The following is a 22,403-nucleotide window of genomic DNA, read 5'->3' as shown; positions in this document are numbered from 1 at the left end:
TGTGCTAAAATTGCAGCGATGCACATGCATTGTAATTGTAAGGCTTGTTTGAATCTCCTATATGTTTGTGTTATTGTCGCAAAATCAACTGCTTTATACTGAAACACTTCAACCACTAAAATGTTCTTTGGCTAGCGTTGCCATCAGCCTGAAACTGAGGGTTTGTACATTAAGTGTTTAACAAATTGGCCCATAACTTCACCTAACAATAACATAGACCTACTGTAGGACCCATAACTTCACATAACAACAACATAGACCTACTGTAGGACCCATAACTTCACCTAACAACAACACAGACCTACTGTAGAACCCATAACTTCACCTAACAATAACAGACCTACTGTAGGACCCATAACTTCACCTAACAATAACAGACCTACTGTAGGACCCATAACTTCACCTAACAATAACATAGACCTACTGTAGGACCCATAACTTCACCTAACAACAACATAGACCTACTATAGGACCCATAACTTATCCTAACAACAACATAGACCTACTGTAGGACCCATAACTTCACCTAACAACAACATAGACCTAGGACTATAAATAATTTAATATTTCAGGTGAAACATTGAAACTAAAATGTCTGTCATGACATTTCATAACCTGATCACTAGATAATTTTGTGAATAATCCCACTAGACTACTCTGTAATGTGTTGTATTTATAAATGTCCTGAATAAAGGAAAATAGCTCTGTGTGTTGTACAATAGCCCATCCATCAAGGAACAGTTCTCTACACATTATGAGCTAAGTATCTCTGTGTCCAAACAGACTAACGAGACCCTACAGTAAATCAAGCAGACAATAACACATTATAAACAGAGGTCGACCGATTATGATTTTTGGATCCCCCGAGCGGACAAGGTGAAAATCTGTCGTTCTGCCCCTGAACATGGCAGTTAACCCACCATTCCTACACCGTTCCCCGGTAGGCCGTCATTGAAAATAAGAATGTGTTCTTAACCGACTTGCCGAGTTAAATAAAGATTAAATAAAGGTGTAAAAAAAACGGCCAAATCGGTGTCCGAAAATACAGATTTCCGATTGTTATGAAAACTTGAAATCGGCCCCGATTAATCGGTCGACCTCTAATTACAAACATCAATTTGTTAGGGATGTTGGATCCAAGCACGGCATACTGTCTTTACCAGAGTAATGAATGAAGAAGCACTTTGGTTGTTGTTGCATGTCGTGATGTTTGTCATTTGACTGGCATTCAGAAAATGATTTCCTGGATCAGCTGATGATAGTTGAACACGTGACTAACTAAACAGCTACAGTATTAAGTATTATGTGTAATTATTGAAAAACCATGTTAATGACAGTATCCATTTGGGTGTTGTCAATAAAGCTAAGGGGACTTTCAGTTAGAACCATTGGATTTAGCAAACTCTGAAATGATTTAGGATTTCTGTTCCCATGAAAACTGTTTTCCCAGCGTAACATAAAGAGACACTAAATGTGACGTAGTTAGAGAGCATTTCAGAGATCTGAATACAATAAAACTGTCCGACAGCAAGATCCCGTATTTAAGTTGAAGTTCATCATATGACAAGCTTAACGTTATGACTATAACTACTGTTCCCTGAAGGAGAGAAACTAGGTACAACATACTATTAAATCCACGTTATGACTATAACTACTGTTTCCTGAAGGAGGGAAAATAGGTACAACATACTATTAAATCCACATGTTATGACTATAACTACTGTTTCACGCCTTCCTGGAATCCCTGTCTTCCACAGGTGATGAGCGTGAGGCTTGGATTTTATTCCTGAAACTTAATACCGCTCTTCACCGACCCAGGAAGGGGTGGGGCCAATCAGGTGTTGTACCTCGTTTCCCTCCTTCAGGAAACAGTAATTATAGTCAAAGTTACACTTCCTTTCAGTCGGTCAACTTCGGTACAACATACTATGGAGAAATAGATTCATTTCCCATGCCGACCCAAACGGATACTAAATTAAACGACCCATGGCAGATCACCCAGACCTGACCCTGCAAGATGCGTCAGTTGTCAATTTATTCATTCTTTCGTTTGAAACACTCCTGTCAATGTTGAGTAAGGACACACACCTGATTACACATATAGAGGTAGGACTAGTCTACCCGATTACACATATAGAAGTAGGACTAGTCTACCTGGCCTGAGCACAAATGTAGGCCTATAAATGTGGCTATTTGGGGATGTCTGATAGTATTTCTGATTGTCTTAACGCACCACCACTAATGAGTTGTGGAGCTTCTCCAACTAATTTTTTCTTCACCTCAAACAGCAGGTAAACAAAGTCTTATTAGAATCCATTACGAATGACAATAGTTGCTCAAAGTATTTGTAAATTATTTCCAGCTCTCGCCCTTTCGATAACCACTCAGCATTAAAGGGAAAAACGTAATGCTCTGATCCAGTGGAAATGTTATAAAATACCTGATTACTTCTTATCCTTTGCACAAATAGACGACAGATGTGTCTGTCCATAACTCACTGGCGCGGGAAACTGAGGGCCCAGAATATTTTATACAATGTTGCAAGTTTCGGAGGACCCAGTTGATAGTTGATAGAATGTTTCAAGTTCGTTGTTGACAGGCCATGTGCAGCCAATGGGATTTATAGGATATTTATTTTTAAATCGGGATATTTTATACCTGCAGGCTGCAAATGTTTTTGTTTGTTGGTTTCATGTAGGCTATTTTTACATAGTTGGCAATGGCAATAAAAGTTACTTTTAGATTTGTATAATTGTCATTTAGATGGAATGTAGATTAATCACAGACAATGATTTTGAGATACTATTATAAATTAAATTAAACTGTTTCAGTAAAATGTGCAAATGAAAATCATAACCGGCACGCAGATCGGTAGAAATGGTCAGATAAATTTGCACTCTAAATGTCGGTTGCCGACTGCTTGTGTAGCCGATTACCAGCAACGTCAGAATGTATGAAGGCCAGCAGGAGTTGGTTCAGGAAGAGTTTATTCTCTTCTGGTTGGGCGATATTGATGTAATGGCATGAAAATAAATTGGCTGAATATTATACAATGACTTATCAACGGCTCTAACAATTTGACCCCCACAGGAAATCTACACTGGCCATTCTAGAATATACTATATATCCTAGAAACCTGGTTAAACTATCTTTATGACATCATGGATGAATTCTAGAATATACTATATAGCCTAGAAACCTGGTTAAACTATCATTATGACATAATGGATGAATTCTAGAATATACTATATAGCCTAGAAACCTGGTTAAACTATCATTATGATATCATGGATGAATTCTAGAATATACTATATAGCCTAGAAACCTGGTTAAACTATCTTTATGATATCATGGATGAATTCTAGAATATACTATATAGCCTAGAAACCTGGTTAAACTATCTTTATGATATCATGGATGAATTCTAGAATATACTATATAGCCTAGAAACCTGGTTAAACTATCATTATGACATCATGGATGAATTCTAGAATATACTATATATCCTAGAAACCTGGTTAAACTATAATTATGACATCATGGATGAATTCTAGAATATACTATATATCTTAGAAACCTGGTTAAACTATCATTATGACATCATGGATGGCCAGTCCTTGTATTCATAGTGTAGTGAATTCAGGGGGTTGCCCTGAGCTGAACTCAAACCTGGGTCCAGCGACTGTCAAGCCAACACCTAATAACTGTTACACCAAGATGTCCGAACTTCTTGACGAGGTCCCCAGGTTTTGGGTTAAGGTTGATACAATAGCTTTCTCTATGAATTTGAGAGTGGTTACATTTCTCCAACCCCCATCCCTCAGCTGTTTACCAAACCAAGTCTCTGGGCAGCCATTTTGTTTCTGTTTAAATCCTAGGTTGTCTCTTTAAAAAAGCCACACAACAAACAACCAATCTGCAGTTGAAACAATAACAAAGCTGTAATTCTACTACTGTTTTGCTAATAAGATGATGATGGGGTTGGAGAAATGTAACAACTCTCAAATTCATAGACAGACCAATGGATGCAAGGACTGACTATCCATGGTATCAACGTTATAGTTTTAACCATGTTTTAACCATGTTGAGGCTATACAGTGTTGATTTACATTGTTTCTAAACATTGGAGTAAAAAAATCTTATTTGGGGTTCTGATGGGGTACAACAGTTTAACTAAGCTCATGAGGCATGTGTTATATTCTTCAATAATCAATGGCTATAAATAAATAATTTACAAGTCCAAATATGGATGTAGCAATTGCAGATTTCCCATTTAACACCAAACATCAGTTCAACAACTGCAGAGTTTGTGCCTCTGTTTTTTAGAAGGTACTTACGAGTGTTAATCAGGGAACGGTTTCTCAAAACCATCTTATGGCTAAGTTCACCGTTAGAACCATCGGACACCTTAAGATGCGTTTGGGAAACCGGGCCCCGATATCCAGTTTCCTTCTCTTCTTCTTCCTCCTCCTCTTTCACTCCATCCTCCTCTCCTTTTACTGTAACATCCTCCTCCTCTTTCAATCTGAACGCTTCTGCCTCTTCTTTCACAGTAACGGCCTCATCCTCTACCTCTTGCTTTACTGTGATATCCTCCTCTCCTTTAGCACGAGAGTAGCTTAGTGACCGCATGGTCGGGGATGTTAGCTAGCTAGGCTAATGCTAACTTAACCAGCCCGCTAACGGAATAATAACAACAACACCGTAAATATGAAATTAAAACGGATAACTAACTAGACGACAGAAGAGTGTTCTACCGAAGTGACTGACTGACTGACTGTTGCTGCTGTTGAAAGAAGCGTTCCGTCCACTAGATTATACGTCACAGTAGCAGCATTGCCTTAAAGTCGCAGACCGCAATCTGCTGACTGGAGTGGGTAACACAGTTGAGTAAAACGTATATTTTATTTTCAGACAAAAAATGAAAGGATAGGAATCAGGGACGTCGCTAGAACTAAAATATTAATTAGCCTCTCCCCCCTAAATAAATCAATATCAGTCAATATATTTTTTCTGTAATTTCTTTTTTTGTCAACCGTTCCATCTCATCTTAAACTTTTTTACCGGGCCGGCACTAGGACCGGGGGAGGCTGCTGCACGAGTGACTGTTAGACTTTCTTCAGCAAAGATATAGTAGAACTGAACTGAATCAAAGATGGCGAACAGAAATACTAGGAGAGAGGGGTACGCCTACACAGAACTGAACTGAATCAAAGATGGCGAACAGAAATACTAGAAGAGAGGGGTACCCCTACACAGAACTGAACTGAATCAAAGATGGCGGACAGAAATACTAGAAGAGACGGGTACCCCTACACAGAACTGAATCAAAGATGGCGGACAGAAATACTAGAAGAGAGGGGAACCCCTACACAGAACTGAATCAAAGATGGCGGACAGAAATACTAGGATGGAAGCAAATGTAAGGGATTATAACGTCATAACTAATCATGCAAAAACATGTACAGTTGACAGGAATGTTAGTTCATGTAGAGACAAAAGATTATGCATTTTTTTAATCATAGTTCATTTACGAAAATCGTGATTTAGCCAGCTAGCTGACTAGCTAACATTAGCCAGCTAGCTGGCTAGCTTTATGGGTGTTGTGACATGAGTATGAAATTGTAATTCTGGTTGTTTTAGGGACTCATGAAACAACCAGCAAACCAGACTGTCGTTTTGGGAAACAGTGGATGTATAGAATCTAGCTAGCTGAAGATTTTACTGCAAATTGAATGTACAATTTTGTAAGCTTGTCTTGCTGATATTTGCCATGCAGATAGATGAAATAACGTAGCTAGCTATGTTCTTGCTTATTGTGCAGTGGATGATTAAAATCCCTGTATGCCCATGGATGTGTAGCTAGCTATCTAGCCGATCTGTGTATGGATCCAAACGTTTGGTATACATATTAGTTAAGAACCTAGCTATGAACCTCAGCTATCATAGCCAGTTGTATCAACTTCAAAACAGCCTGAATGACATTAATGAAGCCTATGGATTGAGTAGAATATAATATTATGTTGTGCCAAGGATGCAAGTCGTATATACATGTAGTTATTACCATGCATGAGATCCCCACATTGTAGCCTGTACATTTAATATATTCACTGATCATGTACTCTACCTTGGCAAATAAAGGTGCAGTTTAGGTATGAATGTCTTTGAGATTATTTTTCAGTCATATCCAATACCAGGAGTATCAAATTCCAGTCTTTGAATGACGCTGTCTGCATGTATGTATTACAATTATACACTTCAACAGTGTTTACCAATCTTGGTCCTGGGACATCAATGGTTACACATTGTAACTAATAAACTAGAAACAGGATTTAACTAGTTAATTCATATATACAGAAATATAATGTTAAAAAACAGAACACTACACTTCCTATGCATCATGTAAATACTCTAACACCGGTTCATCTCAACATCTAATGCCCTTCATCTGCATTGATCTGATAAACACAGGATAGGTGGAGTATTTCATCACATTACACTTCATTTCAACCAGTAGAGAATGTGAAACGCTTTATTGAAAAGCTCATTGTCCAAGTGTAATAAATACAAGTTCAATCTGTCCTTCAATGCACATCTGTTGTGCATTATAAAAACAGAGGAAGAAAGAGGAGGTGGAGAGAGAGGTGTAAAAGACAGAAAGGGAAAGAGGTAAGCACATAGGAGCAGGGAAGGCAGCACATGATTAATGAATCACAGTGCTACCTAAATATTCTCTCAGTTCATCACAATTACATAATAGTGTCTCTAGTCGGCACAAAGGTTATCTTAAAAGCGGGTGAGGTGGCGATGATGGGACTGGGGGTTGGCATCCTCTCACATCAAAACATATCTGCAGATGAGAGACAGATGGAGAGAGAGAGCATGTTTAAGCCTTGTGTTTTTATTTTTTATTCTAACATTGTTAGTCATCAATCAGGAGGTGAAATGCAAAACTGACCTGGGATCATTAACTCTGGGACTACTGCATCTATCTGTATTTCAATGTAAAGCATCTCTTTAATAATACCTCCTGTATAATATAAACTTACCTGGGATCATTAACTCTGGGACTACTGCTTCTCTGTCTGTATTTCAATGTAAAGCATCTCTTTAATAATACTTCCTGTATAATATAAACTGACCTGGGATCATTAACTCTGGGACTACTGCATCTATCTGTATTTCAATGTAAAGCATCTCTTTAATAATACTTCCTGTTGACCTGACCATGTGACCTCTCACCTCTGACCATGCTGTGCCCTCGATGTAGCCAGTTCAGATGCTGTAGGGGTTCACCGACACAGCTGATATAACCTAGAGGATTTAGGGAGAAGGGGAGAGAGGGATGAAGTGAAGGAGAGAGACTGTTATTGAGAAAATAAGGTAGTTAAAGCCACAGTGTTCAACAGGAATCTGTGTGTGGCCTCACCTGGTGTCCACACCACACTAAGTGGCTGCAGAGTACTTTATGCTGAAAAACATGAACGGACCCACAAGGACAAACAATATAGCGTAGTTATAGAAATAATGAAGTGTCTTACTACTCTCCATGGTTGGCCCTCTTGCCTATTCTTTGAAGGTGGAAGGAGCCACAGTTATACACCTGAGCCTGCTTACTGCACAACACAATCCATCAATCAGATTGATACATGAGTGTGTAGGTGTGGGTTATAGGGTGTCTAATTGTTCTACATTTTTTCAATATGGGTGATTTAAAACAGCCTGTTTTGTTTTTTGCACAGACATCACACCCTTACCTAAACAGCACCCTCACCTGAGAAGTAGAAATCAAAGGGAGAGAAACTGTGAATTGAATAACTGCAGTTGACATAGCTAAGTAAATGGAGAATACTCTTATTACAATGTGGATGGCTCTTAAAAGAGCCTTTGGTTGAGCATAGTGTAGTCTATGGTGTTGCCAGGGAACAGCACCCTCTTAAAAGAGCCTTTGGTTGTGCATAGTGTAGTCTATGGTGTTGCCAGGGAACAGCACCCTCTTTGAAGAAGGAGGAGGTGAAGATCTCCTGCACACGGATTGCCTCTTGCTGCGTTGTTGGACCCCGTCCTTGAAACATCCTGCAGAGCAGCAGACTCCTCCTCTGGCACACGGCGGCGAGCTGCAGATCCCCTCCTGGTCCTCGTGTCCATCCTCATGAAGTTACGCAGGACACAGGTAGCCTTCACACATCTGAATTCCTCCAGGAGGCAGTCCCAGATGACCCTGGTCACCCAACCTTGCAGTGCCCTACACGGCAACTGTAGGCAATCGTTTTGAAGGAATCTCCAGTTACAAGGTATCTGTAGGAATATGGAAGACAATGTAATTATTAGACTTTTACATCAACAGGTCATTGTGGATTACTAAAGTATAATATCCCTGATAACAAATCATGATAACATTGGATTGATAGATGCATGGACACACATATGTACATGTGTAGCATGTGACAATAACAGGATCATATCAAGGACGGCATCACAAATGAATACATAAATACCTCTTGAAGCTTGATGATGAGTTGATCATTTGAATCAGCTGTGCAGTGCTGAGGCAAAAACAACAATGTGCCTCTTTGAGTCCCCAGGACTGAGAACCACTGCTTTCATTGGGACCTCTTCATATGTAGACTGGCTTTCATAGCGCTCTTTATCTGAGGACAGAAAACCTCACAAGAAACAGACTTCATTATAGTCAAATTACACCACACTGAATATTATGTTTCTATTATCTCCGTACTCACTTCTAGGGACAGGAACTACACAAAAGTACCTTCCCTATCCAGAATAGCCTCCTCTCTCACTGACAGTTGGGGCTGCTATCCTTTCACCCTCCATGGCTGTTAGCTGGCTACCTACAAATGCATTTGGAGTTTGTTTTTTACAGTGATAAATACATCAAGATAGCTAGCTAATATAACGTTAGGTATCTGGTGATATTTCATTCACTTAGCTATCTATCTATACAGTATTTGAAGTTGGTTAGATAGCTAGCTAGCTCATTTAGCAGCTCATTAGAGTTAGCCTGCACTGTAGCTAGTTAGCTAGTAATACATCGTTGTTTTTACATTTTCAATATCTATTTACTTACTTGAATAGGTTCTCCCAGCCATGTGGACAACTGGAAACAGGGCAGAAAAGTTTGTCACCAGAGCGTTGTACCCATTTAATAACCAGACCTTCATACAAACTTGCTCTGCTGAATTCTTGACGGAGTCACAACGAGCGGCCTAAGCGGCACACAGCAGTTTACCGCTATTTATCTAGTGTACATTCACCCTCAGTCACCTTGTCCTAGAGAGATTTACATGGTTATCAAAACGTCACACCAGGGTGCGCCTAAACAAAACACAGCCCTGTGGGAAAAATGAATGGTGGAAAAACGATGTGAACCATTTCCCTGTTTGACCTGTAGTTGTTATGGATATTATGACTCTACAGCGCCCCACAGTGGACGGGTCACAATATGTTCCATTGATAAAGCAGACTTTATTTAACCTTCATGACGGGTCACAATATGTTCCATTGATAAAGCAGACTTTATTTAACCTCCATGACGGGTCACAATATGTTCCATTGATAAAGCAGACTTTATTTAACCTTCATGACATCTTGTTTTTACATGACGTTGTAGATTGCAGCGGTATATAGTATGTATTTAGGATGTTTTCAGTGTGTTTTTAACCCTTTCAAACAATGGATTAATCGATTAATTAACATTACAAAAAGTAAACTCAAGTCTGACAGTCCAAACAAAAACACAAATTCTCTGTCAGAAACACAAGTCAGAACACAGCCTCTCTATTCTCTCATGTGTTTTTAGGTACTCTGACTGGGAAAATGTCTTTCCACCCTGAGAGCAGTGGTATGTATTCTCCTCCTGTGTATTTGTATGTATTGTTTCATGCTCTTTCCGGTACCTTAAAAACTTCTTATGGCTGCAAGGCAAAGTGTTGAATAACCAGTGAAATCGTGCCCATTTCAAACGGCCTCCTACTCAAATCTTGCTCGTACAATATGGATATTATTATTCTTTTTGGATAGAAAACACTCTCTAGTTTCTAAAACAGTTGGAATTATTTCTCTGAGTGAAACAGAAGTCCTTCTGCAGCACTTTTCCTGACCAGGAAGTGAAATGCCAGAAATCGATGCTCTTTTCAACTTGATGCCTATACATGGTCTTGACACTTAGGAGTCTACTTACACTCTATACGCCTTCCTCTGGGTGTCAAGATGATGTGAGAGAAGAAATTTTGTGTATATCTTGATCTGGGGTGGAATACAAGCTCTTTGTATGACGTGACCGTCCACTTCCGGTAATCTGAAGCGCGCGACTTGGAAGTGCGATTGCCTTCTGTTTTGCTGCCGTAATGGATGACTAACATCTCCGGCTCGGATTTTTTTTGATACATGTGACCATATCATCGTAATGTATGTTTTTTCAATATAGTTTAATCAGATTATTGACATTTTTTCGGGAGTTTTGCCGTGTTCCGTCCTCTGACTTTGATTACGTTGGAGAGAATTGTGCCACTCGGCTAGTGCCAATGCTAATTGAAGAGGGACATTTGCCATTCTGAATCCAAACAACGACTCATCTGGACAGAGGACACCTTGTTCAACATTTTGATGAAAGATCAGCAAAAGTAAGACCCATTTTATGATGTTATTTCATATATCTGTCGTGCATGTGAACTGGCCGTGGGGCGCCCAATTGTTTCTGTCTATTGTGGCTACGCTAATATAGCGATACATTTTGTTTTCGCTGTAAAACATTTAATAAATCGGAAATATTGTTTGGAATCACAAGATGCCTGTCTTTCAATTGCTGCAGACTATGTATTTTTCAGAAATGTTTTATGATGAGTAATTAGCTATTTGACGTTGGTGTCTGTAAATATTATGGCTGCTTTCGGTGCAATTTCTGATTGTAGCTGAAATGTAAACTATGGTTTATACATGAAATATGCAAATTTTTCGAACAAAACATATGCTATACAATAAATATGTTATCAGACTGTCATTTGATGAATTTGTTTCTTGGTTAGTGGCTATTTATATCTTTATTTGGTCGAATTTGTGATAGCACCTGATGGAGTAAGAAACTGATGGAGTTAGAAAAGTGGTGTCTTTTGCGTGGTTAGCTAATAGATTTACATATTTTGTCTTCCCTGTAAAACATTTTAAAAATCGGACATGTTGGCTTGATTCACAAGAAGTGTATCTTTCATCTGGTGTCTTGGACTTGTTAATGTGTGAAAGTTAAATATTTAAAAAAAATATCTTTTGAATTTTGCGCCCTGCACTTTGAGCTGGCTGTTGTCATAAGTGTACCGGTGTCGGGCTGCCGCCATAAAAGGTTAAACTATCATTATGACATCATGGATGAATTCTAGAATATACTATATAGCCTAGAAACCTGGTTAAACTATCATTATGATATTATGGATGAATTCTAGAATATACTAAATATCATAGAAACCTGGTTAAACTATCATTATGACATTTACATTTTACATTTAAGTCATTTAGCAGACGCTCTTATCCAGAGCGACTTACAAATTGGAAAGTTCATACATATTCATCCTGGTCCCCCCATGGGAATTGAACCCTGGTCCCCCCGTGGGAATTGAACCCACAACCCTGGCGTTGCAAGCGCCATGCTCTACCAACTGAGCCACACGGGACCACGACATCATGGATGAATTCTAGAATATACTACATAGCCTAGAAACCTGGTTAAACTATCATTATGAGACCATGGATGAATTCTAGAATATACTATATAGCCTAGAAACCTGGTTAAACTATCATTATGACATTATGGATGAATTTTAGAATATACTATATATCCTAGAAACCTGGTTAAACTATCACTATGACATCATGGATGAATTCTAGAATATACTATATAGCCTAGAAACCTGGTTAAACTATCATTATGACATCATGGATGGCCAGTCCTTGTATTCATAGTGTAGTGAATTCAGGGGGTAGCCCTGAGCTGAACTCAAACCTGGGTCCAGCGACTGTCAAGCCAACACCTTATAACTGTTACACCAAGATGGCCGAACTTCTTGACGAGGTCGCTAGGTGTTGGGTTACGGTTGATACAATAGCTTTCTCTATGAATTTGAGAGTGGTTACATTTCTCCAGACCCCATCCCTCAGCTGTTTACCAAACAAAGTCTCTGGGCAGCCATTTTGTTTCTGTTTAAACCCTAGGTTGGCCCTTTAAAAAAGCCACACATGCCCTCTTGAGGCCTGGAGTTCTTTAAAGGAAGAGCTGCCATTGTGCTCATGTTTTGAGTGTTCCGTTTTTTGATGCAACATACTGCTGTAATGATATGTTATGTGGTTCATAAGGACAGTGTAGCTAACATACCGGTACATACTGCTGTAATGATATGCTATGTGGTTCATAAGGACAGCGTAGTTAACATACTGCTGTAATGATATGCTATGTGGTTCATAAAGACAGTGTAGCTAGCTAACATACCGGTACATACTGCTGTAATGATATGCTATGTGGTTCATAAGGACAGTGTAGTTAACATACCGGTACATACTGCTGTAATGATATGTTATGTGGTTCATAAGGACAGTGTAGCTAACATACCGGTCCATACTGCTGTAATGATATGTTATGTGGTTCATAAGGACAGTGTAGCTAACATACCGGTACATACTGCTGTAATGATATGCTATGTGGTTCATAAGGACAGTGTAGCTAACATACCGGTCCATACTGCTGTAATGATATGTTATGTGGTTCATAAGGACAGCGTAGCTAACATACCGGTACATACTGCTGTAATGATATGCTATGTGGTTCATAAGGACAGCGTAGCTAACATACCGGTCCATACTGCTGTAATGATATGTTATGTGGTTCATAAGGACAGTGTAGTTAACATACCGGTCCATACTGCTGTAATGATATGTTATGTGGTTCATAAGGACAGTGTAGCTAACATACCGGTACATACTGCTGTAATGATATGTTATGTGGTTCATAAGGACAGTGTAGTTAACATACCGGTCCATACTGCTGTAATGATATGCTATGTGGTTCATAAGGACAGTGTAGCTAACATACCGGTACATACTGCTGTAATGATATGTTATGTGGTTCATAAGGACAGCGTAGCTAACATACCGGTACATACTGCTGTAATGATATGTTATGTGGTTCATAAGGACAGTGTAGTTAACATACCAGTACATACTGCTGTAATGATATGCTATGTGGTTCGTAAGGACAGTGTAGCTAACAAATTATCACCAGTTAACTTATTTGAAAAGCCATTACTTTTTTACAATGCTCAACATTTTATTAACATTTGTCATAATTAGTTAAAGAAATGAATTTGTATCGGCTCTCGCCTGACTTGCATGTTTTCCGCCATTTTCTTCGATTCTGAACAAATTGTGAAGCCACGGCCATTTTCTTTAGAACTGAAATAGTGTCCACTGCTCGTATACTTCGGATTTTGGCAAATGTAGTACAACATCCAGGAACCTTTGGCATACTAACTATATGCATACTATGACCAACAAGCAGACTATATACTCTATTTACGTCACAAATAGTGCAGTTAGTATGAGTATTCTAACACAGCTCAGGACTCTGGGCTGCCATTTTGCTTCTGTTTAAATCCTAGGTTTTAAAAAAGCCACAAATCAATCAACCAATCTGCAGTTCAACCAATAACAAATCTGTCATTCCACCACTGTTTAGGTAATAAGATGATGATGGGGCTGGAGACATTTAACTACTCTCAAATTCATAGACAGACCTATGGATGCAAGGACTGACCATCCATGATATCAACATTATAGTTTTAACCATGTTGATTTACATTGGTTCTAAACATTGGAGTAAAAAAAGCTTATTTGGGGTTCTGATGGGGTAAACAGTTGAACTAAGCTCATGAGGCATGTGTTATATTATTCAAGAATCAATGGCTATAAATAAATAATTTAAAAGTCCAAATATGGATGTAGCAATTGCATATTTCCCCTTTAACACCAAACATCAGTTCAACAACTGCAGAGTTTGTGCCTCTGTTTTTAAGACAGTACTTACTAGTGTTAACCAGGGCCCGTTCATCATTAGAACCATTGGATGCCTTAAGATGCCTTTGGGAAACCGGGCCCAGATATCCAGTTTCCTCCTCCTCCTTTTTGGGTGTGACAGTCATCTCCTCCTCCTCCTCTTTCACTCCAAAAACTGCATCCTCCTCTTTCTCTTCCTCCTCCTCTTTCACTCTGAACGAGTCTTCCTCTTCTTTCACTGCAACGTCTTTTTCTTCTTCTTTCACTGTAACAGCCTCCTCCTCTTTCACTTCTTTAACAGGAGAGTAGCTTAGTGACCTCATGGTCGGGATGTTAGCTAGCTAGGCTAGTGCTAACTTAACCAGCCCGCTAGCTGACCAAAAACAACAGAGTAAATATGAAATTAAATCGGATAACTAACTAGACAACAGAAATGGGTTTAAAACAAAGTGGATAAAATATACTAAAGCGTCTAAAGAGCTTTATTGGTTCGTTTATTTTGTCTAGCAAGTTACCGAGGCGTCTGACGAACTGTTGCTGCTGTTGAAAGAAGCGTTCCGTCCACTAGATTATACGTCACACTAACAGCATTGCCTTAAAGTCGCATACCGCCATCTGTTGACTGAAGTGGGTCACGCTGCTGAGTAAAACGTATATTTAAAATGTGCAGACAAGTTCAATGTAGGAAGCATGAGTTTTTTGGTCCCGGGGATAGAAATGTATAAAGTTGACATTACATCATAAAATCCACCTTTTACATCGTACATTAGCAATTTATGTTTTAGGCATTTAGAAGGTCCAAAATGGTGGCCCCCATTTTGGGAGGTGCAAACGCCGAGGTAGGGGGTAACGATTCTTGACAGTAATGTCGTTAAGTCCCCGGTAGTCAATGCACGGACGCAGGTTATTGTCCTTCTTCTCCACAAAGAAAAACCCTGCGCCGGCAGGAGATGCAGACGGACGGACAGTGACCAGAGACTCCTCTATGTACTCCTCCATATATACAAAAGCTTTGTTAAAGAACAAGAAGACCCACACACTGTTTACAAAAGCTTTGTTAAAGAACAAGAAGACCCACACACTGTTTACAAAAGCTTTGTTAAATCAGCACAACAGTTTTCAGCTGTGCTAACATAATTGCAAAAGGGTAATGATAGGTCTAATGATCAATTAGCCTTTTAAAATGATTATCTTGGATTAGCTGACACAACGTGCCATTGGAACACAGGAGTGATGGTTGCTGATAATGGGCCTCTGTACGCCTATGTAGATATTTCATAAAAATTCTCCCGTTTCCAGCTACAATAGTCATTTACAACATTAACAATGTCTACACTGTATTTCTGATCAATTTGATGTTATTTTAATGGACAAAAAAATGTGAGTTTTTTCAAAAACAAACTTTCAAAAACAAGGACATTTCTAAGTGACCCCAAACTTTTGTTACACCATGTAGGAGCAGTATAGTCCTAGTCTGTTCATTATATACATCTACATGATGTATTGTTACACAATGTAGGAGCAGTATGGACCTAGTCTGTTCATTATATACATCTATATGATGTATTGTTAAACCATGTAGGAGCAGTATAGACCTAGTCTGTTCATTATATACATCTACATCATGTATTGTTACACCATGTAGGAGCAGTATAGACCTAGTCTGTTCATTATATACATCTACATGATGTATTGTTACACCATGTAGAAGCAGTATAGACCTAGTCTGTTCATTATATACATCTATATGATGTATTGTTACACCATGTAGGAGCAGTATAGACCTAGTCTGTTCATTATATACATCTACATCATGTATTGTTACACCATGTAGGAGCAGTATAGACCTAGTCTGTTCATTATATACATCTACATGATGTAATGTTACACCATGTAGGAGCAGTATAGACCTAGTCTGTTCATTATATACATCTACATGATGTAATGTTACACCATGTAGGAGCAGTATAGACCTAGTCTGTTCATTATATACATCTACATGATGTATTGTTACACCATGTAGGAACAGTATAGACCTAGTCTGTTCATTATATACATCTATATGATGTATTGTTACACCATGTAGGAGCAGTATAGACCTACAGTAGCTAGCTGCTAATTTAGATGTAGTATAACTTAATGAAACTGCCTTAAATATGCTGTGGTAAACATTTTTTATTCGCACTAATCAATCAACACATTCCTGTCTTTGTATGTCTCAATATAATAGTATTATTTAATTAAATCCATTTCAAATAATATTTGTTTGAAAATAAAGTATGATTCTCAACTGAGTTTCCCCTCCAGTCAGCAGACGGCGATGTGCGTCTTTCAGGCGACGCTGCCAGCGTGACGTATAATCTAGTGGACGGTTCTTCAGAAACAGCTTGTCAACCACCTCGGTAGCTAGCTAGCCAACATAGCCGAAAGATTCAAGCTATTTATAAGCTTTCGGTGTATATTACCTGCTGTGTTTTAGACACACTTAGGTCGTATCTACTTGTTAATCTATTTAATTTAATATTACGTTATTTTCTATTAGTCAGCTATAGTAGCTGGCTGGTTAAGTTAGCACTAGCCTAGTCGCTAATGATAGTTAGCTAGCTAACATCCCCGAACATGAGGTCAGTAAGCTTCTCCCCTCCTGCTAAAGAAGAGGTGGTCTGCTGGACGGAGAAAGAGGGTCTGGGGCTGAACATTGTTGTGAAAGAGGAGGAAGAGGAGGCTGTTTTTGGTGTGAAAGAGGAGGAGGGGGAGATTACTGTCACATTGGAGGAAGAAGAGGAGGTTGGAGATCTGTTTAACACCAGTAAGTACCGTCTCTCCAGTCGTTGAACCAATATGCAGTAAAGGGGTTCTACACTTTAATGTTGTTCTGTAGGAATGGCTGAAGCTACACTGTAACGTGTAGAACATCAAGAGTGGACCATCAACAAAACGTTAACAATTGATCAAATGCATCCAATGACAATGCCTGAAATACTGTAGTCCTCAATATCTCCTATTAGATTAGCCCAATATGTAGTCTTAAAGGGGCAATCAGCAGTTGTTACATCCATTTTGGGACTTATACATTAATGATATGTACCCATTGTTTCTTGAAGAAATCACTTATAAATGCCTCATGAGCTTAGTTAAACTGTCGTACCCCATCAGAACTCAAAATATAAGCTTTTTTTTACTCCAAAGTTTGTCAGTAAATATAAACAAACACTGTATATCCTCAAAACATGGTTAAAACTAGAATGTTGATATCATGGATGGTTGCATTTCTCCAGCCCCATCCCTCAGCTTTTTACTGAAACGGGCAGGGAGTACTCTTTGTTCTTGTTTCTACTGCTGATTGCTGCCCCCGTTACTCCTCAAGGTCCAAGGACTGTATGTTATTTTCAGAGGTAGACTGGCTCTGGCAGGTAAAATTGTCAAATATTTCATCTAAATGTGAATCCATTCTCAATTGCGATACATTTCTAGAAACATAAATCGCTGCACTTTCATATCAATTGAGAATAATTTCACACAATACTTTCATATCACATCAGGTTTCCTCCAGATGTGACTCTTGGCATTCAGGCCAAAGAGTTCCATCTTGGTTTCATCAGACCAGAGAATCTTGTTTCTCATGGTCTGAGAGTCGTTAAGGTGCCTTTTGTCAAACTCCAAGTGGTCTGTCATGTGCCTTTTACTGAGGAGTGGTTTCCATCTGGCCACTATCCCAGAAATGTCTGATTGGTGGAGTGCTGCAGAGATGGTTGTCCTTCTGGAAGGTTCTCACATCTCCACAGAGGAACTTTGCAGCTCTGTCAGAGTGACCATCAGGTTTTTGGTCACCTCCCTGACCAAGGCCCTTCTCCCCCAATCGCTCAGTTTGGCCGGGTGACGAGCTCTAGGAAGAGTATTCCATTTATGAATGATGGAGGCCACTGTGTTCTTGGGAACCTTTCCCCAGATCTATGCCTCGACACACTCCTGTCTTGGAGCTCTACGGACAATTCCTTCGACCTCATTGTTTGTTTTTTTCTCTGACATGCTCTGTCAACTCTGGGACCTTATATAGACAGGTGTGTGCCTTCCAAATCATGTCCAATCAATTGAATTTACCACAGGTGGACTCTGAACAAGTTGTAGATACATCTCAAGGATGATTAATGGAAACAAGATGCACCTGAAAGCAATTTCGAGTCTCATAGCAAAGGGTCTGAATACTTACGTAAATAAGGTATTTCTGTTTATTATCTGTTATCATTATGGGCTATTGATGTCACCCCTCTGAAACAAGATAGCCTAACCATCAGAAAAAAACTAAGTATATATATTTTTTTACCTGTTTTCACATTTGTGTTAATTATTGAGGATTCTATTGTGTGTAGATTAATGAGGATTCTATTGTGTGTAGATGAATGAGGATTCTATTGTGTGTAGATGAATGAGGATTCTATTGTGTGTAGATTAATGGTTGGTTTCTCAAATGACTGCCTCACCTGGTTCACCAACTACTTCTCTGATAGAGTTCAGTGTGTCAAATCGGAGGGCCTGTTGTCCGGACGTTTGGCAGTCTCTATGGGGGTGCCACAGGGTTCAATTCTCGGGCTATTCCGTATACATCTGACCCTTCTTTGGACACTGTGTTAACAAACCTCCAAACGAGCTTCAATGCCATATAACACTCCTTCTGTGGCCTCCAACTGCTCTTAAACGCAAGTAAAACTACCTTAGACTGCATCCAGTAAATCACAGTGCCATCCGTTTTGTCACCAAAGCCCCATATACCACCCACCACTGAGACCTGTATGCTCTAGTCGGCTGGCCCTCGCTACATATTCGTCGCCAAACCCACTGGCTCCAGGTCATCTATAAGTCTTTGCTAGGCCGCCTTCACTCAGCTCACTGGTCACCATAGCAACGCCCACCCATAGCACGCGCTCCAGGAGGTATATCTCACTGGTCATCCCCAAAGCCAACACCTCTTTGGCCACCTTTCCTTCCAGTTCTCTGCTGCCAATGACTGGAACGAATTGTAAAAATCGCTGAAGTTGGAGACATATCTCCCTCACTAACTTTAAGCATCAGCTATCTGAGCAGCTCACCGATCGCTGCAGCTGTACACACCCCATCTGTAAATAGCCCATCCAACTGCCTACCTCATCCCCATGTTTTTATTTACTTTTTTTGCTCTTTTGCACCCCAGAATTTCTACTTGCACATCTATCACTCCAGTGTTAATTTGTTAAATTGTAATTACTTCGCTACTATGGCCTATTTATTGCCTTACCTCCGTACTCCATTTGCACACACTGTATAAAGATTTTTCTATTGTGTTATTGACTGTACGTTTGTTTATCCCACGTGTAACTCTGTGTTGTTTTTGTCGCACTGCTTTGCTTTATCTTGGCCAGGTCGCAGTTGTAAATGAGAACTTGTTCTCAACTGGCCTACCTGGTTAAATAAAGCTGAAATAAATTAAATAATAATAACCGTAACTTTATTGACAACACCCAAATGGATACTGTCATTAACCTCTAACGCCTCACAAACCCGGATCCGGGATCCCCCCCATCACAAAAGCTGACTAGCATAGCCTAGCCTAAAGCCACAGGGATATCATATAATAAAATGTTCATGAAATCACAAGTCCAAGACACCAAATGAAAGATACAGATCTTGTGAATAAAGCCATCATTTCTGATTTTTAAAATGTTTTACAGGGAAGACACAATATGTAAATCTATTAGCTAACCACGTTAGCAAAAGACAACTTTTTTTTACTCCACCATTTTCTTACTGCATCAGTAGCTATCACAAATTCGACCAAATAAAGATATAAACAGCCACTAACCAAGAAACAACCTCATCAGATGACAGTCTGATAACATATTTATTGTATAGCATATGTTTTGTTAGAAAAATGTGCATATTTCAGGTATAAATCCTAGTTTACCATTGCAGCCACCATCACAAATCTCCCCAAAGCGACTAGAATTACTACAGAGAGCAACGTGTATTACCTATTTACTCATCATAAAACATTTCTTAAAAATACACAGCGCACAGCAATGGAAAGACACAGATCTTGTGAATTCAGACAATATTTCAGATTTTCTAAGTGTTTTACAGCGAAAACACAATAAATCGTTATATTAGCATACCACATGTGCAAACATTACCCCAGCATTGATTCAAGGCAAAGAGAGCGATAACGTTATCACCACCAAAATATATTAATTTTTTCACTAACCTTCTCAGAATTCTTCAGATGACACTCCTGTAACATCATATTACAACATACATATAGAGTTTGTTCGAAAATGTGCATATTTAGCCACAAAAATTGTGGTTATACAATGAGAAAAGTAACCAAACTGTCCAGAAAAATGTTGGGCGCCATCTTGGATAGTCACCTAGTCTAATCGATAAATAATCGTAAACTTGACTAAAAAATACAGGGTGGACAGCAATTGAAAGACAAATTAGTTCTTAATGCAATCGCTGAATTACATTTTTAAAATTAACGTTACTAGACATACAGTGTGCGTTACAGCCAGACTAGTGCCGCAATAATGGCGGACAAATACGTTTACATTTTTCCACATAAATACGGAATAACATCATAAATAGCTCTTACTTTTGGACGAGCTTCCATCAGAATCTTGGCCAAGTGGTCCTTTGTCCAAAAGAATCGTTGCTTGGTTGTAAAACGTCGTCTTCAACTTCGGATTTAGCAGCTAACAATAGCTATGTGGCCCCAACATGCCCAAATCCTCAAAACGCAATACTGAGGAAATTCCGAAAAATAGCAATATACTCGCATAAACTGATATAACTCGGTTTAAAATAGCTTCGTTATGATGTTTCTAACACCTATATCGAATTAAATTACAGACAGATAAATCTAAGGTTGATAACTGAGCGTTTGAAAATGCCATCCTGAGGTCTTTCTTTGCGTAATGGCGAGCGTCGAAAAGAGAGCTCCCCTCGCTCCTTGGCCTTTTATAAACTCTGAGAGCTACGTAGAAAGTCCATTCCACTTCTCATTGGTTACTGACATCCAGGGGAAGGCGGGTGCAGTTCATGTCGACCCATAGGATACATACAGAGCTTAAAACTGATCAGAGAACAGAGACTAATTTTCAGACCTTCGCAGTTCCTGTCATGGATTTCTCTGCAGAAAGAGTTCTGGTTCACCCACAGACATAATTCAAACGGTTTTAGAAACTAGAGATTGTTTTCTATCCAATAGTAGTAATAATATGCATATTGTACGAGCAAGAATTGAGTAAGAGGCAGTTTAATTTGGAGACCAATTTTCACTAAGTCGAAATAGCACCCCCTATATTCTCAAGAGGTTAACGTGGTTCTTCAATAATTACACATCATTCTTAATACTGTAGCTGTTTAGTTACAGTCACATGTTCAACTATCATCAGCTGATCCAGGAAATCATTTTCTGAATTCCAGTCACATGACAAACATCACGACATGCAACAACAACCAAAGTGCTTCTTCATTCATTACTCTGGTAAAGACAGTTATGCCGTGCTCCACGTTGGATCCAACATCCCTAACAAATTGATGTTTATAATGTTATTGTCTGCTTGATTTACCGTAGAGTCTCGTTAGTCTGTTTGGACACAGAGATACTTTGCTCATAATGTGTAGAGAACTGTTCCTTGATGGATAGGCTATTGTACAATACACAGAGCTATTTTCCTTTATTTGTAGTTTGGTAATGTTATGGGTCCTACAGTAGGTCTATGTTGTTGTTAGGTAAAGTTATGGGTCCTACAGTAGGTCTATGCTATTGTTATGTGTCCTACAGTAGGTCTATGTTAGGTGAAGTTATGGGTCCTACAGTAGGTCTATGTTGTTGTTATGGGTCCTAGAGTACACTATGTATGTCATGCAATAACAACCAAAGTGCTTCTTTGTTCATTACAGGTATATTTGTTGTTAGGTGAAGTTACGGGCCAATTTGACAAACTGCGTACAAAATCTCATTGTCAGGTTGATGGAAAAGCTAGACAAAGAGCATTTTACTGGTTGAAGTGTTTTTTAAATACAAAGCGGTTGATTTGTGATGATGACACAAACATTATATTAAGCAGGACATTCAAACAAGCCTTACAATTATAATCCAAAGTAGTGTGAAATGTACTCATAAGCAACCTGGAATTGGAGGTTACTCCCCTGAGTTTTACCCCATTCACATTCAGAATACATTGTGAAAAACTAAAATCTTTGCTCACCATTTTTGCTCCAGGCAGATATACTACATCCATAACTAGTGGTTTCCTCATTACCAGATATACTACGTCCATAACTAGAGGTTTCCTCATTACCAGATATACTAC

Source organism: Salvelinus namaycush, unplaced genomic scaffold, assembly GCF_016432855.1.
Source record: "Salvelinus namaycush isolate Seneca unplaced genomic scaffold, SaNama_1.0 Scaffold23, whole genome shotgun sequence".
Taxonomy (NCBI): domain Eukaryota; kingdom Metazoa; phylum Chordata; class Actinopteri; order Salmoniformes; family Salmonidae; genus Salvelinus; species Salvelinus namaycush.
The sequence above is the reverse complement of the archived record's forward strand: the minus strand, read 5'-3'. Positions refer to the sequence as shown.